The 27,933-nt window shown below is 38.0% G+C and overlaps 1 protein-coding gene across 28 annotated transcripts in view; it reads left to right on the plus strand.

Moving 5' to 3' along the window:
• The window catches only part of PTPRD (protein tyrosine phosphatase receptor type D), a 2,222,737-nt gene that overhangs the window by 284,201 nt on the left and 1,910,603 nt on the right, over nt 1-27,933 (plus strand). For all 28 annotated transcript variants that reach the window (XM_089678099.1, XM_089678100.1, XM_089678098.1 and 25 more), the window contains exon 3: nt 17,317-17,340. The gene's annotated coding sequence lies outside the window, so the exon portion shown is untranslated. The remainder of the gene's footprint in view (nt 1-17,316; nt 17,341-27,933) is intronic.

Raw genomic sequence — 27,933 nt, forward strand, 5'->3', positions numbered from 1 at the left:
AATCTCAAATAGTGTGATATTGTAAGACACCATTTCATATGTGAAATCAAGGATTAAGGCCACTCACATTAATTTCACTTTAAAAAGGCATATTTATTAAGGCAAGCTTCTCTCCAGATGAACAGTAGATGCAAGGTAACCTCTCACAGAATCTCACATCACAGTCCCAGGTTCCAGCAGAAGCTCCACAGAGACCACACATATATAAATCCCACAAAGATGGCCGCTGGAACGCACCACTCAGCGTGCGCTCCACTCACCGGAAGTGACGTCGGACATGCAAAATAAAACCGGAAATGCGTCAACGCGTTTCGCCCCTCCCACAGGGCGTTCTCAAGACAATCATTTCCTGTTTGAAGCTCCCTTATATACCCAACTGGGACCCACCCCTCCGTTGTGATAGGTCTAAACCCTCCCCGGGATTATCAAAACAAACCACTCCTCCTGTGATGTAACGTGAGAATCCTTTACACATGAGGTCTATGCCTACATAATTCAGAATACTTATTAGAACCATTAGATTATCTCCCAAAAGCGACATGTGTAAACCACATGCCACCAGTGGGAAAACACGAATGTATTTTAAATTTTAAAACAATACCTCAAAAATACAAAAACTTTCTTTAATAAATAAGCAATGAAATGACAATTTTAAAATTAAAATAAAATAATTTATGAAGAATAATCTAATAAAAATAAAAATAAAAATAAAAAATGAAATATAAAATATAATAAAAATAAAAATAAAAAATAAAAATAAAAATAAAAATAAAAATAAAAATAAAAATAAAATAAAAATAAAAAAATAATAAAAATAAAAATAAAAATAAAAATAAAAATGAAAAAATGAAAAAATAAATAAAAATAAAAATAAAAATAAAAATAAAATAAAAATAAAAATAAAAATAAAATTAAAATTAAAATAAAATAAATGAGAATGCAAATTCATGAATTTGCATTCTCATTTATTTTATTTTAATTTTAATTTTATTTTTATTTTTATTTTTATTTTATTTTTATTTTTATTTTTATTTTTATTTATTTTTTCATTTTTTCATTTTTATTTTTATTTTTATTTTTATTTTTATTATTTTTTTATTTTTATTTTTATTTTTATTTTTATTTTTATTTTTATTTTTATTTTTTATTTTTTATTTTTATTTTTATTATATTTTATATTTCATTTTTTATTTTTATTTTTATTTTTATTAGATTATTCTTCATAAATTATTTTATTTTAATTTTAAAATTGTCATTTCATTGCTTATTTATTAAAGAAAGTTTTTGTATTTTTGAGGTATTGTTTTAAAATTTAAAATACATTCGTGTTTTCCCACTGGTGGCATGTGGTTTACACATGTCGCTTTTGGGAGATAATCTAATGGTTCTAATAAGTATTCTGAATTATGTAGGCATAGACCTCATGTGTAAAGGATTCTCACGTTACATCACAGGAGGAGTGGTTTGTTTTGATAATCCCGGGGAGGGTTTAGACCTATCACAACGGAGGGGTGGGTCCCAGTTGGGTATATAAGGGAGCTTCAAACAGGAAATGATTGTCTTGAGAACGCCCTGTGGGAGGGGCGAAACGCGTTGACGCATTTCCGGTTTTATTTTGCATGTCCGACGTCACTTCCGGTGAGTGGAGCGCACGCTGAGTGGTGCGTTCCAGCGGCCATCTTTGTGGGATTTATATATGTGTGGTCTCTGTGGAGCTTCTGCTGGAACCTGGGACTGTGATGTGAGATTCTGTGAGAGGTTACCTTGCATCTACTGTTCATCTGGAGAGAAGCTTGCCTTAATAAATATGCCTTTTTAAAGTGAAATTAATGTGAGTGGCCTTAATCCTTGATTTCACATATGAAATGGTGTCTTACAATATCACACTATTTGAGATTTTTTTCTCCCTGGTCGGATGGTGGAGCCCATGTTGGAGGAGAGGATTCCTATAGAGTGGATACGAAAGAGGGTGTAGGATCCCATAAAATTCCTAAAAGGCGTTTTATTCACCTATATCTGGTGAGTGCATTTGATATTGGTTTTCACGGGTGGAAGGTGGAAGTTTCTTTACAAGAAGAATGTGAAAAGATTTCTTTCCTTTTTTTCTTTTTTTTTTTTTTTTTTTTTTTTGCACATATATTTTTGAATATTTTTGAACTTTAGTTTATTTTGATGGATTTCACTATTTATATAAGAATTTGATGGACTGCACCATTTAAATTGTATTTTGTTTTACAAAAAATTTTTTTGCACTTTTTTGATTTTATGTAGAGGTCTATGTTTTGCGCTGTTATTTTATTTTTTCATATATTTGTGTTGTTCACATTGCACAGCAGCAGGATAGTACCTGTAGTAGAGTGTCTCACTAGGCGCAGGAAGATATCTTATAATTTATGCAAAATAGGGTCAAGCTGAAACTCACTACTTCAGTATAATAATGCAGAACACAGATACATATAGCTCTGGTAACATAGGTAAACAGCTGGTGGTATCCAAGACTAAACGGTGAAGTGCCACCCCACTGGAATTGAAGTACTCTAACTATTGGGTTTTCCGGGTTCCTGGTAGCTGGATCTTGCAGAGAAGCTTTGTCCTGTTAGGCTTCTGCCTGACAGCCCACACACCAGTTGTGACAATGGAGAATCACCTGGCTGCAGATCAATTCATGAGGTGTGGCCTTTCTGTGCTGCTTTGGTGAGGCAAACATAGAATCTTCATTTTGTTGGTTGTCAGATCAAATGGATTGTCAAATGGTTGTCAGATCAATTGGATACTGTGTATAGGCTAGAATATCTGTTTTTTATTTGCTTGCTGGTCATTAATAAAGAGGGAGAAGAGCAAAACTCCTATATTAATTTGGAATTCATAATTAACACATCTTTGCCTTATTTATTTATTCAAGTGAACATACACATTGCAAGGTGAGCATTCACTTTGCTAAGTGAACATCTTTTACTGCTTCCATAAATGACAGATAGTAAACTCTAGTTGGCTGTCAGTCCACTGGAATGCTGGTGTTTGGCCAAAATAGTGGGTGTTCTTAAATGGTTTACAGGTTCACAGTTGCCTCTCCATTTTAAAAACATGATTATTTTGCTAGAAAGTTATACTAGTGTGGTTTTGAGATTCAGATTGTAGAAATATCTCTTGTGATTGTTTATTCTTTTTTTTTTTTTAAATCATGTTTAACATTTTACCTTATATCTAAAGACTAATTATTGGTTTCCTTGTATTTAATTCTTATTTTCAGATAATAATTTAACAGTTTAAATAATATTTTTAACTGAATATTCAATGTATACTTTTTTGTTATTAAAGACATTTTTTTCAGCCGACTGTTATGGATGGTGTCTAATAGAACACCTGTTTCTGAACGCAAGATTCAAATAGACAGACATTAGGCTGTGAATAACATCTCTTGGTAATTAGCAGTAGAAATGTTTACGAGACATAAATTACTATTTTATTTTCCAAAAATGTTTTCCTATGACTAATGTGCATAGCAGCGTGCCAGAAATGTGCTCATGATTAAAATTAGATGGTAAAAAATGTGTTTTTTTGTTTGATGAAATATCATCCAGAAGGGTAAAAGAAAAAAAGAAATATAGTTACAGATATACGTTTACATAGGAGGATAAAATAGGTTTTCCTGTGAATGAGTTTACACTTTTCTAGAAATAAAAAAGTCATAATGGTTATATAATGCTTTATGACTTGCAAGTTTTAAGATTTAAATACATTGTAGTCTTCTGCATGAGTCACTGAAAGGATGTTAAAAAAGAGTGATCTAGACAAAAGCAACAGAGAGCGCACATCCACCCTAGTGTAACATCATTTATTATTAGGATAATTAAATAAAACCAATGCACTCATATAGTAAAGAAATACTTAAGGCAAATCAATCAATGGATAGTCTTCCTCAACTACTTCCTGGTCGCTACTGAGATGTGTACTGCAGGCTAGTGTAGTGACAGCTCTCTCGCCGCTGCTACTGCACATGAGCCCCGACCAAGCTGGCGCCACAATCTGGCAGAATGAGATGCAACTCAGAGGGGAAAGGAGGAGTTGAAAGCGTGCACAACATGGTTTCTATGATGATGCATTTTGGGAGTGTGGCCTCTTTTATGCCCATACATATAGTTCTGGAGTCTTATATACAGCACTAGGAGCATCCCACTCTTAAAGGGGCAACTCCAGGGACCTGCAGAGGGACCACAGCAACCAATGACCATAACAAGAAAATAAAAATAATGGTAATAACAATGATAATAACAGTGGACCCTATATTGTTCCTGGGCATGAATGTGTAAATGTATCTCTCCAAACAAACATAGAAAGCTTTACAATAAAAAACTGAAGACTAAAAATTAATATATTATTATTATTATTATTATTATTACATCGAGTTTATATAGTGCCAAAGGGTTTGCTCAGCGCTGTACAATAGGGGGGGACGACAATACATGGCACAGTACAACAATAACAAACAACGTACGAGGGGTAAGAGGGCCCTATTCTTTCGAGCTTACAATCTAGGAGGGAGGGGGTAATGGTACAGTAGGAAGTGGCTGAGGGGAATGAGGGGTGGGAGGAAAGAGGGAGAATGGCCGTTAGGTGAGGGTGGGGTAGGCTTCCCTGAAGAGATGGGTTTTGAGGGAGCGCCTGAATGTGAGGAGGAAAGGCAACAGTCTGATGGATTGGGGCAGTGAGTTCCAGAGGATGGGGGAGAACCTGGAGAAGTCCTGCAGTCGTGCATGGGAGGAGGAGACCAGGGAGCAGGATAGAAGGAGGTCCTGTGAGGAGCAAAGGGTACGGGTAGGGCAGTACTTGGAGATCAGGTTGGTGAGGTAGTCAGGGGCAGTGTTGTGAACGGCTTTGTAGGTCAGGGTTAGAAGTTTAAATTTGATGCGTTGGGCAATTGGGAGCCAGTGGAGGGAGAGGCAGAGGGGGGTGGCAGAGGTGGAGCGGGTGGTGAGGTGGATAAGTCTAGCCACTGAGTTCAGGATGGTCTGGAGCGGGGAGAGCCTGCACTTGGGTAGGCCGGTGAGAAGAGAATTGCAGTAGTCAAGGCGTGAGATGATGAGGGAGTGTACTAGAAGTTTGGTGGTGTCAGGGGTGAGGAAGGTACGTATCTTGGCAATGTTGCGGAGGTGGAGCCTGCATGTGTTTGTAAGTGATTTGACATGAGGTTGGAAGGAGAGGTTCGAGTCAAGAATGACGCCAAGGACTTTGGCTTGCGGGGCGGAATGATAGTGGTGTTGTTGGTGATGATGGATAGGATGGGGGGGTGTGGGCAGGGGGAAAGACGAGGAGCTCGGTTTTGGAGACGTGGAGCTTGAGGAAATGTAGCGACATCCAGTCTGAGATGTCGTTTAGGAGGTGAGGGATGCGGGCTGAGATAGTGGGGGTGAGGAGAGGGGTGGAGAGGTAGATTTGGGTGTCGTCAGCGTAGAGGTGATAGTTGAAGCCGTGGGAGTGTATGAGTGTGCCCAGGGAGGAGGTGTAGATGGAGAAGAGAAGGGGTCCAAGGACAGAGCCTTGGGGGACCCCAACAGAGAGGGGGAGGGAGGGGGAGGTGGCACCATTGTAGGTGACGCTGAAGGAGCATCGGGATAGGTAGGATGAGAACCAGGAGAGAGCGGTATCTCTGATGCCAAGGGAGAGTAGTTTATCAATTGTATCACATATCCTGACCTCATACTAAATGACTTCTGGTCATGGTTGATAGACCCAGTCACATAAGTAAGCTAGATAGGGGGTATCAAATCAATGTATTGATTTCCAGCTCCTCATTTAACCTTTGGGTAGACATGTTATTTAGAGTGAAAATCCAGAATGTCCCAAGCTGACAAAGTCTGGAAAATCTCTCTCCTTTTGTGACTGACATTCTTTGATATGATAGGGTCCTATAAGTGTAAGTCCAATAAATGTAAGGCCTCCCCCTTTATACATCATGGCAAAAAACCTTTACAAGGAAATACGCAGGGTCTTTCACTTTAAGCAGTTCATTAGCTGCGGTGCACAATTTGTTGTTTATGGCCTTAGGTGCCCATGTGGGCTCTACTATGTAGGAAGGACAGTGCGCACTATGTGCAAAAGGTTTGGGGAACATGAATATGATAAGCACATGGTCCCCTGTGAGGAAACAAAAAAGCAAAGGAAGACAGAGAGGGGAGAGGGAAACAAGGAGGTGGTAAAAGTGTAAGCAGGGGCCAAACCCTAAGGGTCCCATACTACAGCCCCTGTAGGCAGAGATGGCCTTCCAGAGTAGGCATCAAGAGCAGGGGTCATAAGCAGGTCAGGTTCAGGTGGCAAGGTCTGCGATATAACTCATGGAGAAGGTATAGTCAGTACAGTAGAATCATGTTTTACAAAACTTTTCTCTGTGATTCACAGAGGCAAGGATATCTTCCATTCAGTAAATTTCCTCATTTTTGTGTAACTAAACATTTGGTGGGGGAGCAGTAGGTTGCTTCCAGAAAAGCAACCTTTTGTAATTTTGGATGACAAAAGAGTTAAGTGAAGCAGACAAGCTGCTGGATTAAAGGGGTTCTAATTTCCTAATTACTTTGCTGTATTTGATATTAGACTAGGCTATTAAAAACAGCACCTTCCTGTCCTTATTTTGGTTAGATAGTGCTGATGTAGACCACAGTACATATAGATATTTGTTCTGACTCAACTACAAGACCGTAAATAAGACCGTGGTGTTGAATCTATCTCTTGCATCGGTTCAGACAGTTAAACTCAATGAATAAACTCACATGTTGAGTAAGTCAGACAAGGAAAACCATTAAAATGTTCTGTTTAATGGAGGATAATCATAGGTATAAAAACGTTAATGTTGAAAGCCTCATGGAAAGATGCATACAGGTAGACAGGATACAGTGGAATGACTACAGAGAGAGGCAGGGGGAAGGGGTATACACAAGTACAGTGAGAAAAAGAGCTCAGATTAGACATGAGGAGACAGCATAATGACACCGAGCAATAATAAACAAGCGTTGGTCACAGAGAAATAATAATAAATCAAATAGTGTAACACAACAATATTGTTCAAATAATATTTGCAAATATAGTAGGAATGGGGCAGGTTTGTAGATAGATCAATGATGTTCTTAAATGTACACTTTTTACTTTAAAGTGGACCTAAAATCTAAGACAAAAGCTACTTCTGATTCTAAGTAAACTCTTATCCTAAATAAATGGAAGCTACGCTGTTTCTTTCCGGAGCCACCAGGAGCTAGATGTATGCAAAGGTAGATTCGTACAGATCATAGTCACCACTGAAAGCAAATTTTTATCTGTAAGCAGAAGATCAAAGATTTTGTAGTATATGTGCTGAATCCAGCAATCTTATATCTAGGTAAAGAATAATCTCACCTTTCATAACATGTTACATGTTACACCCATATTCAGAGTGTAACATGTTATGAATACACCAGCTTCGCTCCCCCAATGTAACAGCTTCTCCCCCCCCGCTAGCTGTCCCCCTGGCCGTGTCATTCTTTCACAGTGTTCTGCGAATTAGAGAACTACAAATCCTGACAGCCTTAGTGGCTGTCAGCTTGTAGTTCTTAATGAACTACCACAGCACTCTGTCCCCACTCAGCCCCCCCCCCCTTAATATCTGACCCCCATCTCGATCCAGCGATGTGCATGAAAGCCTTAGCTCTCCTGGGTCTCCCTTTCCTCATTGGCTGAGACACAGTAAAGTGAGCCATTGGTTCCTGCTGCTTTTAATCACAGCCAATGAGGAGAAAGTAGGAGGACGAGGCCGAGCTCCACTTTGTATGTCTTATGGACACACAGGGCCAGCTCTGGAGCTACTAAACACAAGTGCCCCCAGAGCAAGCAGTTTGCTCTGGTCAGCGCTAGGCATGGGGTGGAGCCAGGGGGATCCCAGAAGAGGAGGATTGTAGCTGCTCTCTGAAAAACCATTGCAGAGAGCAGGTAAGTATGACATGTTTGTTATTTTAATAATTAAAAAACACAAAGCTTTACAACCACTTTAAATATAGTAAGTAAATCCCATATGCAGTACATATATTTTCATTTATGTGTAAAAACATTTGTAAATCTTTAGAGAAATATAATAATTAAAAATGAGTGCCATTTATGATGCTATTTATTCTTTGTTATTGGTTTGTTTTACTCCTTTGAGATATGTTTTTGTCTCTGCTTAAAGCAGTATTAAAGCCTAGAGTAACAATGTATTATATTGCAGCTTACCAATTATTAGATATGATGGCTGCATTACTTTTCATTTTTAGGTCTTTTTTCTTCTATTTTCGTTGAGTGATCTGGCTAGTAAGTCTGTTTTTTTAAAAGAGCAAGATTTCCTCCAAATGTATCATTTACAGGGATGAGACAAACCATTTACTGCTGGGCTTACAAGGTTAAAGTAGAACTAAAGGCTAAACTTTTTTTTTTTTGGATAGAGCAAGGGAGGGTTATAACCCCTGTCAGATTTTTTTCCACCATCTGTGTCCCATTGCGGAGATTTACCTTCACTTCCTGTCACATAGCCAAGCAGGAAGTTAGAGGAAATCCCTGAAAATTAACAGAATTCCTTGAGTATCCTTAGATCACCAGAGCAAGTGCCCCCATTGGCAGATTTCCCCTTTATTACTTTTCTGGGGACAACCCAAAATTATGGTTTTTCTTTTAATTTCACTTTCAATGATAATGGTAAACAGGACAAACAGAGAAGGTGAATCTCTTTAACGGGGTCACATAAAACAATAAAAATCTGACAGGCATTCTAATCTCTCTGCACTCTGTCCAAAACTAAACAAAAAGTTGTGCCTTTAGTTATGCTTTAAGCTTTGATTTATTCATGTAAAACCTTTATCCCAAAAGGAAAAAAATGTTTGCTGTAACTGATTATAAAGTGTTAGCTGGAGTTTGAAAAAAGACCTAAAAATGAAAAGTAATGCAGCCAGCACATCTAAGAATTGGTAAGCTGCAACATATTACATATTTGGTGTTGGGTTTAAGTGAATGGTACACTCATATGTAAATTCTCCACTCATGAGAAGCAATTTCTCAAACAAATCCACAAACATAAAATTATTCCCATTGTTGTGATTTAGAGAGCTTAGATTGTAAGCTCCTTAAGAGCAGGGACTGATGCCCAGTGGATGTACAATACAGTGCTGTGTAAATTGTTGACACTATATAAGAACCTGTAAAATATAAATAGCATGCATGATCATCTCATATAAGTTGTACCTCAAGGATATATTCAGATGTCAGAATATTTTTCTTCTTTTAGTAACACAAATTAATACAGTGTAATCTCTCAATGATGTACAAATGAATTTAATCAGGCAAAAAATCGTTAGCTAATTATAAAATCGATGGATTTCTATTCCGATCCTGAGCAGCAATTTAATAGTCATTGGTGTACCTCTGTTCATGTGTTTTTGAAGATTTAATTTATTCAAATCATAGTATAGCTAGTAGAAGTCAGGTACAACGAATTGGATTTGCTAAAACAAATGTAGCTGAATGTGATTACTTACTACTTGCTCTGCTTACTTACCATGTGAAGTGTGCAGAGCCATGTGCATTGCAACACTGCAACAATTAAGCTATCCTTTGTCATGATGAAGGATCTTTGAACCAAACATACAAACTGGTATGTGCTGTCACTGCAAATGAATCACCTGGCATCACAGTCAGTAAACAGGCAGACATCTTAATTGTGCTATAAATAAAGATGTAAACATTTTTTGGTATAACGTATAGAGTGGGCCTCATTTCATCTATTTTTATGAAGAGCAGATGGAGTCAAACTTGCAATGGAAGATAATATATATAGAATGCATATAAACTATAAGAAAGACAATGACATAGGGATTTAATACAGGCTCTTAAACCTGAGTCAAAAGACTCGTGTTTGGGAATATTGGGATTCAATAATGACTTTGTGAGTCATTATTAAATGCTGAGTTCACACTAGGTGCATTCTCTAAGGGCTAACTAACAGAATAATCAATCATTAATCCTAGTGTTAAGCTATTGTAAAGCATAACCCACTAACCACAGAAAACACAGATGACAAGTAAACCCACCTTATGTTGGAATGTCTGCAACGTGTTAGCAGTCTATTAAGGCTTTGCAAACAAATATTAAAGCAAATATTAAAATAATCATGTATAGCTTGTAGCTAGTAACTTGTATTTCTGATCTGGTGCTAAGATTCATACAACCTTGCCTCATAGCAAAGTCAGGCTTGTGAACTTACTTTTCTGTGTTGAATTTATGCAACACAACCAGGTCACATCCCTGGCCCCAGCCTGATGACTGGACACTTAAGAAGATTTACGCTGATGAGCCAATCCGTCTGTTCAATTTGCTCCCAGTTCTTGTCAGCATTAGGGATGAGCTGAACTGTCCTGGCTTCGGCTAAGGTAGGGTTCTGTAAACTTCAAAAAACTATGAATGCTGAACCTGAATTCCACTTTAATCAATGGGAGCCGAATCTGTCAAATCAAAAATGGGCAAGGTGGCATTATTAAGAAAAAAAATTGGGGAGGGCACTGCATTGGTATATGTTCATATACCATTGCAAAAAATGTTTTAAAAAATTATATTCAGTCAGGAACAGTGATTTTTTAAAGCATAAAGTGGAACATTAAAAATGTCAAATGCTTTCAGATAATATGCCTGGGGGTACCTTATTCTGCCTGCAAAGGATGTATCTCTGCAATGTACAGGAAGTGATGCAGAAACACTGATATTTTCATTTCCAGACCATTAATCCAGGCAGGCAGCCTGACTGGCCAGGACGTTAAAGGGACAAGCATGTGACCCCTCCTATTGTACCAATCCAGGCCACATGGGGTGCCCCTGGCAAAGTACATTGTCACCATGGTGATGAGGACAAGAGCTTTTTCCCTAGAACCCTGGCCAGAGCTTGCTTTAATAATGGGGGCCCCAAGATACCGTCCCCCTGTGTGAATACGTATGTTCCCGTACTTATTCACAAAAAAAAGAACTGTAACCTAGAAATGAAGAGACAAAAAAAATCTGACAAGTCCTTTATAGAAAAAAAAAATCCAAACTCCAAAATCCTTTATTTTAAATCCACCATCACATGGGTTAATCATGGGCAAAAAAAAGATGATGATTGCGACTGATTCTTATGGTATCACTAACCAAATGATAGCTTCAACATAAGGGAAGGGGTGGGGATGGTGGTGACATCATTGTCCAATTATAGCCACATATTTACTTAGCCCCTTGGCACTGATGTCACTCTCAAGGGCTTAATTTTAACCTATGATTTAGCCCTGGTGAGTGGGCTGAAACACGTCAGGGGGCATGGCCCAAGGAGCGGCATTGACTGAGGCTTTCTCATGTACACATCCATACTAGGATCGAATAAGGTGAGCAGCGATTTCAAGCTAAAATGTCCATTGCTCACTTGATGAGTTTTTCTTACGTTGGCATTGCTACTATCCTGAGTGCCCATGTAGCTCTACATCTCACCCTGAAACAGTACCACCAAGTACTTATGGTCTTAAAGAAAGAAGAATGTATATCTGTCCACAATATACACCTCTCATAAACTGTACTTTAATTTTGTTGTTGATTTTGTTACATGAGAAACTTCTCTGTATCCTCTATGTAGCTTGTGGGGAGAGGTCAAAATGATCAGAAATGACCCTAGCGTTTTCCAGTCAGATGTCTCAATGTAATCTTTAGTTATTCCACTTTCATGATTTGTATTTTTCAATATAAAAAATGTGATGGGACACAGTTAAAGTTCAACAGATTCCCAAGGACAGAGTCAGAGTAAAAATATTGCTATTTCTAAACCTTCAGAGAGATACAATCTTTGTCATTTTACTTACACATGGACACTAAAGACATGATAAGCTACAGTGCTCTCCCTTTTCAAAGTTCCCTTTCAAACTTTTAAAGTTTTGATTAATCAAAAACATGTGAACATCACAGTGACTAAGACGTTATTTTTTTCTGCACTTGTGAACTCGCACATCTTTAAATACTTAATTATTCTGCATCAGGGTATCTATTTATACACAAACTGTGAAATATGACGCTTTTTCATTCTCACTTTAAAGATGCTAACTAGGCTTGTAGGCATCTGTAAGTATGACAGAATATTAATATATAGGAAGTGCTTTTTTCTGGTTTCTTTAAACTTCAAGTTTTTGTCACATTAACTGCAGTATGTAACTTTCAGACACGTGCCCTACAAGCATTTTTATATCAACCACTGAATAGACTCAGTGTAAAGGTTTTTTTCTATTTATGTCACATAAAACGGAACATTTTTTCAGATATGAAATTAAACTTGTAGTCAGAGCAAACATCATCATGTCTTTGTGTTGCTTGTGTCTGCATCATGCATATCAGTGGGTGGCAAAGCAATAAACCAATTGGCATTTTCAAATTATATGTCAAGTATTGCTTAATTTAGACAACAGTAGAGCGTGAAGAGCTGGAAGACTGGCTAAAAAGTTGGCATGCTACCCTGCCCATCTGCATGTGTTATCTTTGATATAGGAATTTCCTGATAATAATATATGATTTAATATGATACATGCTCAGCATATAAAAACAAAACAATAATATTTGAACCATTCAATAATTTCTCAATACCATGAAATAAAAGACAATATAAAAGCACTAGGCCTCATTTATCCATGTGTCTGTTGAAGAAAACTATTTGTGTTGTATGCATTTACTTTGTTTTATACCCATCCTGGAAAATAACAATTGATATTTTAAAGTTCAATGATATTATAGAGTCCAATAGATTGTTTTAGAGGAAAGCAGACAATTTTAACAAAGTTTGTTATAGATGTGACTTGGTATTTTGTAGTGCCCTTTGTAGACACCCTTATCTTTTAATATAATTACAGGTTGTAATTGTCATGACCTGCATGGGTGCCACCCCAAGACATTTAGTACGTGCACATTAGCTCTGAACTGAAAACTATTTCTTTTGTTGTTATTTATCTGTCCTTCACTCTCCCACTGATCTCCCAGAAATGATGTGGGTGTTTATGCCTGTGGGGCTTGCTGGAGCATTTCATTTATTACCCTGAAATAATGCTGTTTTCTGGTCTCTTGGCATCATCAGTCACCATTGGCTTGTTGTTCTGCCTTCTGCTTCTATCTTAGATTTATCTATTTCCCTGTATGTCACTAGTTTTGTTATTGTTGCTATGTGGCCTGTCTTGTCTGTTTGAGGCACTTGTCTGATTTGTGTTCCTATCTTAATTTCTGTGCTTGTCATCTAGGGGGATTATTTACTAAAACCGTATGATGCAAAATCTGAGGCAGCTCTACAGAGAAACCAATCAGTTTCCAGGTTTTATTGAAAAAGCTTAATTAAACAAGATGAAGTTAGAAGCTGATTGGCTATCAAGTACAGCTGCACCAGATTTTGAGTGCACCAGTTTTGGTAAATTTTCCTCCTTGTCCATTAGTTTGGAATTTCTTTTTGTTGTATCGGACTTATGTTTGTGTACTTTGCCTGTATGCTTTTTCCCATTCTGTTCATATTTACCCCTAGTGTTTTTAGTGTATCTCCATATTTTTCTTTCACTTCCTTGTCAGTTTTTTTATGTAGTTCCAAAGCTGCTTGTGTGTCACTGCTCTTTTGCATTTTTGGGCCTAGGAACTTTGCCTGCTATGGTTAATAGAAGGGATTTTCCAGGCTCTATATCCAAGGGACAACCACATAAAGTCAAAGTGCTGACATAGGTTGTGCATTCATCTTCTTGCTCTGTGGCTGGGTATCAGGTTAATGTTTTCCCTTAGGTGCCTTATAATTGAGTCCTGCTACTGAACCTGACAATAAACAACAGTCATCTATGGCTTTTGACCTGTTTCCTTAAATTCTCAATCTAGTTTTTGTTTTACCTCCACTTGGCAGTAGACTGCAAAATTATATGTATCCATTTACTTTCAGAAATTATATTTCTAGCCTTTGAAGCCCACAAACCTGCTTGCTGTGATCAGTTGTGCTCCATTAACCAGGATAGTCATTTTAGTTATACCACACATATTCCTACATGTGAGCATGGGCATGTATTCACTAATCAAACAGGGAATGCACAAAAGTGTTCCTTTAAGTTGGTAGGTGTAATTATGTTTACTCATTTCAACCAAACTCTTGCAAATTCTAAGAAAAAAACAAACAAACAAGGGGGTGCTTTTTAAGCTAGCAGTGTGACTATGATGGTAAAGGAAAAGTGCTTCATCAGGACTCTATCTAAAGTAGATTTTTAATAGACAGCAATTATGTTTACTCATTTCAACCAAACTCTTGCAAATTCAAAGAAAAAAAACAAAAACAACAAACAAGGGGGTGCTTTTTAAGCTTGCTATGGCTGCGGTGTGACTATGATGGTAAAGGAAAAGTGCTTCATCAGGACTCTATCTAAAGTAGATTTTTAATAGACAGCAATTATGTTTACTCATTTCAACCAAACTCTTGCAAATTCAAAGAAAAAAAACAAAAACAACAAACAAGGGGGTGCTTTTTAAGCTTGCTATGGCTGCGGTGTGACTATGATGGTAAAGGAAAAGTGCTTCATCAGGACTCTATCTAAAGTAGATTTTTAATAGACAGAAAATGTTTACAGCCATAAATCATGTCTGTTTTCTGTAGCAATGGTGTAGAGAATGTTTCTCCACTGGGAGCCGAGTGAACACTATAAGCTCATTTTATATCCAGCTACATCAACTCTGATATAGTTTCAAACTGCAATTGAGGTCAGTGCGGACAAACTGAATAAGCATATATATAATGTAAAAACTGCTTCTCATAAGCTTTTAGAAAAGTTCTGTGCAGTACTATATATCTTGAAATAGTTTTTTTATGCTGCTTTTACACACTTACTGTTATTGATGTCAGTAATGCAGTATCTAACTTAGCATTTCACACTTCTCACATGAAAAAATGCACTTATCTCTATTGTGGTCTGGCAAGGAATGCAGTGGCTCTCAAATACTTATGACATTACTGGCATTAAAGACTGAACAATATATAGATATTGGTGATTCAACAGTTTGCACAGTGCCAACAGTTAAATGTTGGTAAGACAAACTTGTCACCTTTAGAAAGTTGTACTTTTCTTCATTTCAAGTGCAACACCAATAAAATTCCTGTTTTGCACAGAAAGGAGAATTCAAACCATTGCACCATTGCAATGACTCCTGTGTCACAAATCCAGTGCATACAAACCCATTCCACTTGTGTATCAGTGTTACAGTACCTAATTCCCATGCATTTCATCACACTGGACATCATTATGAGTGGACAAGGCATTGTATTTCCATAGCAGTATATATACCCCAACCAATAATCTTCACTCCTCAGGCCCATATTGGGAGTACATCATGATTTAACTACACTCCTTCTATGTATACATGAAAATGCATGTCCATTCACTTTGTGATGTGCAAAAAACAGTAGGGATAGCCTCCTAAAAAGCTATATCGATATTATTACAGTAGATTTCTTTAGCAATCCAAAGATGATTGGGCACAACCAGGGGCGGACTGACCATTTGGAAACTCGGGCATTGTCCGAGGGCCCGGGGTCAGTAGGGGGCCCCATAAGATGCCTCTGGTACCTTTTTCATAGGCTTTTTTGAGTTTGGGCAATGACACAGGGGCCCCATGATCCCCTATTTCCCAGGGGCCCCATGAGTTGTCAGTCCGCCCCTGGGCACAACTCTAGACAAACATTTCAGCTATGTAGTCACTGTTTTTTTTTAAGTTCAACTTTAAAGATGGCGTAGATTATATGTCCTTTTCAGCATTACAAAGTTCCCGTTGCAGGACATATCCTGCAGATATGTGTGCCTAGTTGCAAAATATATATTTTTCTAGGCTATTACAACCTGTATAGCACATTGAAGTGAATAAGGGTTTACTTTTATTACTAAAGGTCTTAATGCTTTTATTGTGCAAAAGTTTTAAAGAAGACATGCAATCACCTTCATAGATATTTTTCAAAGTTGAAGATGAAGGATTGGAACTCTCTCCTTGTATAAGAGGTTGTTGTCAGTATCAGGAGGGAACATAGCACAGCATCACTGTGGAATCAGTAAAATGGTATTGCTAGGTTTAGACATGTGTCTAAAACCAACACTGCATTTAGAAGTAATCTGTGTTTAGTTCTCCTTTCAGAGGAGATTGACAAGTGGTGAGAAAGCAGTGTGACATCTGTTTGGTGAGGAGGCAGTGTGACATCTGTTTGGTGAGGAGGCAGTGTGACATCTGTTTGGTGAGGAGGCAGTGAGACATCTGTTTGGTGAGGAGGCAGTGTGACATCTGTTTTAACCCCATTTTTGCCAAGCAAACGTGCATTTCAAACAGTTGTGGGGCATTTATTGTGCTTCTCCATTTGCATACTACCCATCAGTCAGGACTTGTTAGATAATTTTTGCCGAGAACGCAAAACATCAAAACTGCGGCAATGTGAACACATCCATTCACTGCCATTACAACTTAACAGGATGAAGTTGGGGACACTGGAAATGTGACTTAACCACACATTTGTAACCTCCCCAACACCACTAGCCTAAATGAGGCCTTAAATTGATATCTTTATCGATGACATCTGAGGCATGTAAACTTGAAACTTGAAAACCAAACCACACCACTTTTGTCAGTTTTGTGTCTACAGGCATTTTTTGTGTGGATGGACATTAGCAAAGTTTCCTTAAGTTACAGCTGGATTTGAAGGCTGTGTTGTATTTTATGGCTTTTAGTGGTTTCAGAAACTATAGTTAGTGCATCTGCTTGGAATGGCATGGCTTGTGTTTGCTACATCATTTTAAATTGAATTTGAATGTCCATAGCCTGTGCACATGTTCACTTTAGGAGATAGCATTATTTCTGCCAGTCTCCAAAGTAATAATTTTGCAATGATTTGTAGAATAATGGAACATAACTATTAGTTTTTGTAAATATTCAGCATTACATCATACATTCACTACTGACTTGAAAACAAAAAGAGATGTATTCTAACCAGAACTGTGAGCTGTAACCAACATTAATGTATTTTTCATTGTATAAATCCTAATCTGAATGTCCACAATTCTCCAGTTACATTAGTCTACTCTAGAAGTTTGACATTAGTGCCTTGGTATTTTAAAATGTTGATTATTTGTATGTAGCAGTCTGAACAATGGCTTTACTGACAAAGGATTTCAGAAATGTTATAACTTTATTTTCATGTTATTGTATGATGAATGTGAAGTTGTTTAATTTTTATTGCTATGTATAAAATGTCTCACAATAATTTTTTTCTCATTACAGATGTGAAAAACAACTCAAATAAGGGTAAGCTTTGAACACTTTTTATTAGTTTTATTGGCTGCTTTGTATACAAGGTATTGAAATATGATTTTTTTTTTTAGCATTCTATACAAGTTTTGTATGTAAACATCATTGTTATTGAAAATGTACCTAAAATACTATGGCAAATTGTTAAGTTCTGTAGTGACAAAGTAACTTAGGTTTCCTGTTTTTATATATTCCCTCAATGTTGTAAACTCCATTTTTGAACATAGGTGGCTATTGAAGAAAAGCTGGAGAAAGTAAATAGTAACAACACTGAAGATACTGTATTTCTCACAGTGACACCTAATGTTTATGTAATATTAGCTCCACCCCCAATACTTTCAGGCTCTGGAATTGTTTTCACCACATACGTTGCTGCAAGATACATTTCAATGTGTTTACACATACAATATATACTGCTAAAAAAAATTAAAGGAACACTTTTTTAATCAGAGAATAGCATCAAGTCAATTAAACTCCTGGGATATTGATCTAGTTAGTTAAGTAGCAGAGGGGGTTGTTTTCCAGTTTCAGCTGCTTTGGTGTTAATGAAATTAACAACAGGTGCACTAGATGGGCAACAATGAGACAACCCCCAAAACAGGAATGGTTTTACAGGTGGACGCCACTGACATTTATTCTCTACTCATATTTTCTGACTATTTGTCACTAGTTTTGCATTTGGCTAGTGTCACTACTGGTAGCGTGAGGCGATACTTGTACCCTACAGAGGTTGCACAGGCAGTCCGACTCCTCCAGGATGGCACATCAATACGTGCCATTGCCAGGAGGTTTGCTGTGTCTCAAGAGCATGGAGGAGATTCCAGGAGATAGGCCTTTACTCTAGGAGAGCTGGACAGGGCCGAAGAAGGTCCATAACCCATCAACAGGACCGGTATGTGCTCCTTTGTGCAAGGAGGAACAGGATGAGCACTGCCAGAGCCCTACAAAATGACCTCCAGCAGGCCACTGGTGTGAATGTCTCTAACCAAACAATCATAAACAGGCTTCATGAGAGTGGCCTAAGGGCCCAGCATCATCCAGTGGGCCCTGTGCTCACTGCCCAACACCATAGAGCTCAAGTGACATTTGCCATTGAACACCAAAATCGGCTGGTCTGCCACTGGCACCCTGTGCTTTTCACACATGAGAGCAGGTTCACCCTGAGCACATGTGACAGACATGAAAGGTCTGGAGAAGACACGGAAAATGCTGTGCTGCCTTTAACATCATTCAACATGACCATTTTGGTGGTGGGTCAGTAATGGTCTGGGGAGGCATCTTCATGGAGGGACGCACAGACCTCTCCAGGCTAGACAATGGCATCCTGACTGCCATTAGGTATCAGGATGAAATCCATGGACCCATTGTCAGACTTGCACTGGTGCAGTGGGTCCTTGGTTCCTCCTGGTGCATGACAATGCCCAGCCTCATGTAGCAAGAGTATGCAGGCAGTTCCTGGATGATGAAGGATTTGATATCATTGAATGGCCCCCACTCTCGCCTGACCTAGATGCAATAGAACACCTCTGGGATATCATGTTTTGGTCCATCGAGGTTGCACCTCAGACTGTCCAGGAGCTCAGTGATGTCCTGGTCCAGATCTGGAAGGAAATACCCCAGGACACCATCCGTTGTCTCATTGGAAGCATTCACCGACATTGTCAGGCATGCATACAAGCACCTGGGGGCCATACAAACTACTGTGTACAATTATGAGCTGCTACAATGAAATTTTTTCTTTGAATTCAGTCCTCTATAAATCGATCATTTTCATTTCCATCCAACAATGGGGTATCTTTACATTCCTAACACATTACCCAGTTCATATCATTATAGATATCCAGCACAATATTTTCCCCCATTGAGATCTGATGTGTTTTCAAAGTGTTCCTTTAATTTTTTTGAGCAGTGCACATTGTTTTTGAAGTATTCTATGACTTGAAAGATAACATGCAAGACAATTCAACCAAAATGCTGCATGCAAGGACTTTTTACTAGTGAAATAAAGCACATTGATAGGCATTGCAAACATAGTTATTTCTGATTTTTTTTTACTTGCACTGTGCAAACAGCATAATAGCATGGCCAGTGAAAATAAGCCTTCCTTGTGTTCTTTTAATTTTTGATTATGCTCTATTTATGGTTTCTAATATTTCCTATTGCCTGAGATTCTTGTAATTGCATTTCTAAGGCCCCTTGCATATTGCAGCTGCTAAATTGAAAATGGTTGTAAAGGTTCAAGGTTTTTTACCTTCATGCATTCAATGCATGAAGGTAAAAAACCTTCTCTGTGCTGCATCCCCCCCTTATACTCACCTCTTGGTCCAGCAATATGCACAGGGGCCTCAGCTATCACAGGACTCCCTCCTTTCGTTGGCTGAGATTTCAGTGGGAGCAATTGGCTCCCGATTCTGTCAATCACAGCCAATGAGCCAATAAGAAGAGAGGGGGGGGGGGCCAAGCCGTGGCTCCGAGTGTGAATGGATACACTGAACAAGGGGTGCCCCCATAGCAATCTGTTTGCTGTGGGAGCACTCAACAGGAGGGAGGGCCAGAAGCGCTGGCTGAGGATCGAAGAAGAGAAGGAACCAGGCTGCTGTGTGCAAAACCACTGCACAGAGCAGGTAAGTATAGACATGTTTGTTATTTATTTATTTTTAAGCTAAGCCTTTAGAATCACTTGAAGTTTAGAAGCAGCTGGGCTTTTTATCGAAGCTCCTGAATTCTTCTCTGTGTTATCATATGTGTTCATCTACACATAGTCGTTTAGAGGAGTTTACAGGCAGCTGCGTTTACTGACATTTCTCTGAAAGGACAAAACTGAATTTAGGACAAGAGTTTACAGCATTTAAAATGCTAAATGCGCCTAAATGCTAAATGCTAGGCGTGTTTAGCACTTTAGCATTTACTCATTTCAATGCCCAGAATAAATTAAAATTCTGGCCAAATAAATAAGCTCCTAAACACCAAATGCTATAAACCAGTGTGCATGAAGCCTAAGGATTTTATTTTGGTTAGATTTTTTTTCTATTTAATTGAAACATACAAATGCAGCAAATAGCTTTTTAAGAAGTAATCAAGTTATAGGATAATCAAACTTAGTAAGCAGTTTTTAACAGTTAAAGGATAAGTTCACCTTTTGGGGAAAAAATAATAAATGCACATATTTTTACAGGAAAAAATGTGCATTTATTATTTTTTCCCTAAGGAGCCTGGAAAACATCCAATGATCACGGGGTGCAATGACAGACTCCTGCAGACAAGTTCGGAAGCTTTCAGCCCGTACCTTTACAGTATATGGGCTGACTATTTACAAGCTGCAGGGTTGTGAATGAACTATGAGACCTCATCAGCAACCTCACAGTCCATTCAGAACTTCAAGCTTGCAAGTATATTCAGAACTATCAGCAATGGATTATGGTAGTTGTAGTTCATGCATTCACAGGAAACTGTGAATAAATGATGTGGCCATGTGGGCAGAGACCAGCACAGTCATGCTGCTTTTGAATTGTGACAGTGGATGCAGGGAGAAGATCCCTGCCCACTATCACAATGAGAGGGGATCGGGAGAACTGGCTGCTGGAGTTGGAATATGTCACTAAATACGGTGGAACATGTAACATGTTCCAAAAGGTAAACGTATCCTTTAAAGTAGTGAAATATTGAAGCAGAGCATAAAATAATTGCTTACAAGAAATAACTTGAATAATCAGTGGGCTTTCTGGTAGAAGTAGTAATCTTTTATTTGGCTGTAGAGAACTAATCATATGTCTATGTCTATTTTAAAGGACAGGTTTAGGTTTATCTAAACTAACACTAAAGCCAGACATACACTCACAGTTTTTCCTTTTATTCAGCCTGTGAGCTAAACAAAAAAAATCTATGTATACAATACATGGGGGGGTGGGCAATTGAGACCAGCCACATTACCCATCCCCCCATGTATTGTATATATAGCAACTTGTCTTGTATTGCATCATGGCCTGAGCAATAGGAAGAAGAGTCAGCCGCACACCGGAGGATAGATGAATATAGTGCGTATTTATTGATCCATAGGACACACAAAACACCAGGACATGAATACTGGACCTGTTAACGCATTTCACACAATCTTTTGCTTAATTACAATTTAATCATGTTTATGATTAAGCACAAGATCATGTGAAACGCGTTAACAAGCTCTGTATTCATGTCCTGGTGTTTTGTGTGTCCTATGGATCAATAAATACACACTATATTCATCTATCCTCTGGTGTAAGACTGACCCTTCCTCCTATTGCATCGTGTGTGTGGTGGCGAGCCAGAACCTGCACCTGTTGTGGATTGATCTGGATTGTTTGCCTGAGCAGTATACATCTGTTCTTGGAGTCATGGCCTGAGGAAGGAGCATGCATGCTACATAATGCACAGCCACACTCACACACTGCTCTGTGTCCCTGGACTGATGTCACTCCCACCCCTGCTCTGACAGTGTGCTCCAGGCTTGATTGCAGTACTCTTCCACTTGCTGTCTCTGGTTGTTGTCTCTGGCTGCTACAATATCCATACGGAGACACAGCGACGGCTGCCTGGTGCACAGCGGGATCCTGGGATCAGGAGGACAGCGGTGTTTGCCCTTTTGATAAGCAAGTTCCAGTGAGGAACCAGCCTTCTTAACTAAACTGCACTTCCACCTGCTTACTTACTATCACAGTCTACTTTAGTGTTTACCCAATTCTTTTCAACACCAATAAACTTGAATGCAGGTATATTCTGAAACTGGGGATTCAGCATCGCAGGCACTGAAAGGGAATTTCTGCAGAGGGTAGGTAAATGCAGAGCTAGAAAGCATCTGAGAGGTTGGAGCAGTTTATTTTAGAAAGGCCGATGAGTAGGTTAGAATTAGTTTAGATAAACCTGTCATTTAAAGCTGAATTACAGGATGAATGAATGTTATGTAAATACAAGAGGCACATGTATTCTTACTTTTTTTTCTTGTTTGCAGAAGCTTCCTGTAATAAAGAGCTGTCAATGCTACTCTTTTTCTCTCTCCTTGTTCAGGATGAGTGGTCTTCTATCCACCATAATCGTGTAATTTTTTTGTAGGCAGCCTGTAGTGGGTGAACCTGCTGAGTGCTCCCACAGCTCTGCTTTGTAAACAAGTTATGTGCAGCACAGTCATGAGATCCCTGCTACGTTTATATGGTAATAGTAATGTGGATTTATATTCTCTGTGCTGATTGAGGAAAATATGTAAATGAAAGTTTAAGCATGGAGAATTCCATTTACATTTGATGGTGCAACTTTATAACTGGCATGGACACCTGAAGAGGGTCAAATGTTAAGGATGATTAAACCATTTACAAATGTCTTTTAGCCCAGATTGGGTCCTATTACTTGAGCCCAGTGCTTGTATTTCATTAGGGCTTCTGTTTAGACATATGCAGGATGGAGGTGCATCTGCCTACTGGCAAGCAATCTTGGCATTGGCTTGTCTTGAGAAAAATACAGTTATAATCAGACAAAGCTTTCGAACCTGACCAGTAGATTTATCCAATGTGATTTTAAGCTGTGACTATCTGAAGTTGCCCACTGAAATTGGATTGTAACCCATTATTCTTATGTAGGGGCACCTGATCTCGATACAACACTCTGCACATCTACAGCAGCTTGCCTCATCTCTCCCCATCTCACAAGCTTGACTGACAGTCAAAACTTCTGAACAGAGAACGGGGATGGGCCAAGCCGGGCTGTGTGTCTGAATAAATGCAAGCAGCACACACTGATGCCCCCATGGGAGCACACACTGGAGGGAGGAGCCAGGAGTACTGGCACTAGACATCCAGAAGAGGATGAACAGGGCTGTTCTGTGTAAAAGCATTGCACAGGGCAGATAAGTATAGCATGCTTGTTATTTAAAAAAAAGAAAAAGCTTTACAATAACAATGTGTCTTGAAAAGAGGATAGGAGGAAGCTATTTCAGTGTGGCACATTAAAAAATATTACAGTTTAAAAGCTAATCCAGCTATTTGACTGATAGACTGAACTGCTAGTTAAATATCAACCTAAAAACAAACACGTAAAATATATAATAAAAGGAACACTAAACCAAACTTTACACAAGGATAAGGATCTTTATTTTAAGCAGTGTGATTGAGCCTTATGTGATTTCTATTAGTGGATATTCTGAATGAATAGTATGATTCGTCCATGTTACTCCTACATGTTATATTTGGAACCTTAAATAATAAATCACATGCTATCATGTATTTTTGATGTTTAGATTAGAAAGTGATTATATCAACAGCAGTAGGAGATTTGTGAATTGGTATGTGTCCATTTAAAAAGACGGTGTAAATATTGACACAGACTATTGAGTTATTAACTGTGCAGCAACATACCCATGCACATTTGGTAGCCCAGTCATTAGAAAACTATTCAGGGAAATTGTTTTTCTGTATAAAGACAAGTTCACATTGTAGAGAATAAAGTTAACCTTTGGTGACTGACATTTCTCAACATGATAAATTAAATTAGAATGATGGGCATTTAACGTGTTTGGGTGCCTTCTGCAATAGCTTATCAAGATTTGACATGCTAGCTGCCAATTTTATCACTTTCATTTCTCTTTTAACATATTATCTGGTATTTAGTTTAGTCTTTATAGTAATCAAGATGAATGCTATGGATTTGACTTTCTTTGATTCCCTGAGCTTTTCAAGCTTTACATCTTGATTGTTTAAAAGAAAAAGAAAAAAATACTAGTTTGGTCACACCAGCTACAGAAAAACAACATAGTTTCACTTTTATTCACTTCTCTTTTTAAATTGTAAGCAAAATTAAAGAACAGCTACTGAAATAAGTGTGATCACAGAAGACTTTTCTTTTTAAAAAGACCTTGATGCCTTCTTATTCAGGGTACAGTGACAGGGTCACTTTAGCACTTACATGATTTGCAGGTGGACGGTAACATCTAAGGCCAGTAATAATGGTAAAAAGATTTTTGTTGGGATAGCATTGTCAGCACACCAACCTCAGTCCATAACTAAATATTTTAGATGAACTGAATATATAAGTGACAAAAAAAAACATGAAAGGTTCTCTCAATCCTGTGAAGACTGAGATTGAGCTCTGCAGACACTTTTGCAGCAGTTGTTTTCTTATTCTGGGTCATCCTGCGCAATGTCCTTTTGTCTCTTTCAGTCAGTTGACCATGTCGACCGCATTTATGCTTATCAGACAACGCTTTCCCAGAAACTGTATATGTCGTCGTAACCTTTGATACTTTACCTCACAACACGGCAAATAAATTGTCAACTGCAGTCACAGAGACACCAGCTAAGCGAATATGAACAAGTTGCCGTCTTTGAAGCTCAGCAAGCTACCCCGTATCAGTAGCAGCACACGCAGTGAATATGGAAAGTGAGGCTTCCAACCTGTTAGCTAGGGGTCTTATCACACAGCAGAAGCAAAAGAATGGAACATCAGTTCCGCCTGTCATCACTTTCATATCTGCAAATCATGTAGTGTTTCCATTTTATTTTGTCTAATCCCTTTATTTGTTACTGATGGGGGCCTGAAACTGGGAAACCACGTGTGCAAAGTCCCAAAGGGTTCCAAATCAATGAAGTAAAAAAAGAGTAAAAAAAAAATCATTATTGGTGTGTTTTTAATAGGACAACACAACACATCCTGGATGTTGTCTTGGCTGTTTTCCTGCTAAACAAATATCAGTATTGGGGGTTTCTGAACTCTCAGTTCATTGATCAGATTCTCTCTTTGGGCTTTGTGCATGCTGAAAGTACAAGGTGACAGGGTCTCTTTTAAGTTGAGCATTGCTGCCCCAAACCCAAACTTGTTTTGGGTAACCCCTGAAATATACTTGACACAATGCATAAGTAAGCCTCTTTCTCTGCTTAATCTGTAGGAAAATGGCAGATTATCCACAGAAAAAAACAACAATCAGAGACTAAAAACAAGTATTAGTGACTTACAATCTTTTTTTTGCATTAACAGACTCAGAATTTAGTAAATAATTGCAGTCATAAGTGCCTTTTTGCATTTTTGACTCACAGATTGGTGAGCTGGGGCCCCTTGTGTTTACATTTAGTTGACCCCCCTTTATTGTATGATGTTAGCCTGCATGGAATGTAGCAAGGACTTTGTGACTTTGAATATACATTTCTAAATTGTTTATTTGGTCCTAACCTGTCTTCTGAACATAATGAGGTGTGCTTCTGCTGTGTTTGATACCAGCACTTTATCAAAATAAGGGCATAAAATAGGCAATTCTGCTTTAGTAACTACTCACTGATATAATATTAACATTTTGCAAAAAGGAGGCAAAACCCTGTTACAATTTGCTGCAAAATCACTTTACAAATCCATTACCATACAGAACAAATTATGTCAAGTAGCTTGGTGCATTTAACAATATACAGCATAATCTATAGTTATATTGCCATAAATGTAATATTTACCATCATATATTTTGTGGCCCTTCAATTTGCAAGAATGGCAAAAAGTACATTTATGTCCCTTTCTCAGTTTCCAGTATAATATAAAAGAAAGGATTTGACCATTTTGTAAGCGTGTTAAGCAATATACAACTATAAATGTCATAAAGGAACAGTGAATGGCATATTAAAATCTGCTTTTACTGGGTGATAATGAGAGTGGCAGCAGTCAAGGTGAGTTTTATGTTACTGTGAATTATAATAATAAAAAATATAGCAGAGAAGCATTAAAAATCTATTTTCTTTCCCAGTTTTATTTTCTTGGTAGCTAATAATTGAAATATATTATTTAAAAACAAGGTATTCTCTTTTATGAGAGGCTATTAAAGTATTTTTGATCATTACATTATTATTACTCTTGCTTTTTAATACCTGTGAAAAAGTTGAATTTTGTTAAGACCAGGCTGTTTAAGAAGAACACATCATACATTAAAAATAGAAAAACAGACTATGAAATAATGTGGGTGGAGAAAGAGGCTGCTTTATTTCTGTGTAATGCTGATTGACCTACAAACTTCTTTGTACAGTATTACAGTCTACTAAAACCTTTATCAAAGCAGTGTTTTGTTAAATGTCATGATAGTGAGATAGTAGAGACATGTAAAAGCTTTAGGTAGAACATAATAATACTCTATTCTCTGAACTGTGCATCGACAGCACATATTGTAAGTGGGATGTGAAGTGCATATGCGTCATGACTGTGTGATCCAAAAGAGATAAATTTATTATTTAGATGCATACCATGATTTTCAGTAGCCTAGATGCTACTTCATATGACATTATTTCAACTCTAGTATAGCCAGAGTGCAGCTGACTGAACTGATGTTTGTAAACTTTGACGTGGATATCTCTGAACTTTTGGTGGTTTGTGCCAAAGAGTTAATAGTGATCTCTGGTTGCCTTCTCCTTGTTGATTCTGATGCTCTCCCAACTTTACATGGTCATCATTAGCTATGACTGAACGGAGCAAAGTTTGCATAGTTGGACAGTCCTCAAACACTTTGAAAAAAAAACTAACATTGTGCCTGAACCCCACTGAAATCTATGCAGCCAAAATGTGTAATTTTTTCCTGGTCTGGCCTTTTTCAAGGCCCAAACAGCAACATTAAAATACAAAATTCATGTAAATAGCATGCCTCAAATCTGCATGCGAAGTGGGGGAACCTGTAAGATGCACTCCAGCAAAAATGACAGGAAAGAGCAAAAAAAACTTTTGTTGCTAAATGACATTTCCAATACCCTGCTGCCTTCTATTTGTAAACAAAGCAGTCATGTGATCATTATTGATTAAATATGGTCAGGATAATTTTCGGTCAATTAAGTAATTGGGCGAATTTGTTGATATGTAGCTTCTTGCTGCGAAGCTCCTATTTGCAGTGAGAGACTAGTTGGAGAGGATGTGTCATTGTGTTTGTATCAGTGGGTTGTGGTGCCCTTTTTTTCATTGTGATTGCTGATGGATCTACATCACCAGACAATGCGATTTATTTACGTCATGGGATGTTTTTTTTTGTCATGGAATGTTTTTTTTGACAATTTTCTATGGTGCATGAGTTTATTTACTTTTTAAAGAAGAACTTTACCCATAGCACATTAATAAAAAAAATAATGTTCTTTAACAAAGAACATACATTCTACATTAATATTTGTGCTACACAAATTAGTGTGTGCTGTAAATTGCCTCCAGCGTTGCTCCTTTTTCTTCTTGCTGGAGGCTGCCATTTTACTGAAGCCTATAGCCCCAGAGCAGCAGTAAACCTTTAGGCTGTCAGCAGATTGGCCTCAACTGGCTCCTATTTTAGGCACAGTCCCAAAAAATAGAGAGCAACTGAGCATGTGCAGAAAAGAGTGAGACAGTGTGTTATAGGACTTCGTTACTTATTTTTAATGTTATACACAGCTATACCTGCAAAAGGGGCCAGAATGAATTGAATAACTGAACTGAATAGTTCAACTTTAAATTTGTTTTGTGGATAAGTAACAAGGGGTTCTATATACCCCTTACTCATTCACATTGAGGGGAGGATATATGGGGCTCTTTATCTTTACATTCCCCCTGCAGACTCCCATTTCCACTGGACCAGGGAATTTGGGA

Source organism: Staurois parvus, unplaced genomic scaffold (assembly GCF_062004578.1).
Source record: "Staurois parvus isolate SC_StPar_1 unplaced genomic scaffold, SC_StPar_1.0 ptg000198l, whole genome shotgun sequence".
Taxonomy (NCBI): domain Eukaryota; kingdom Metazoa; phylum Chordata; class Amphibia; order Anura; family Ranidae; genus Staurois; species Staurois parvus.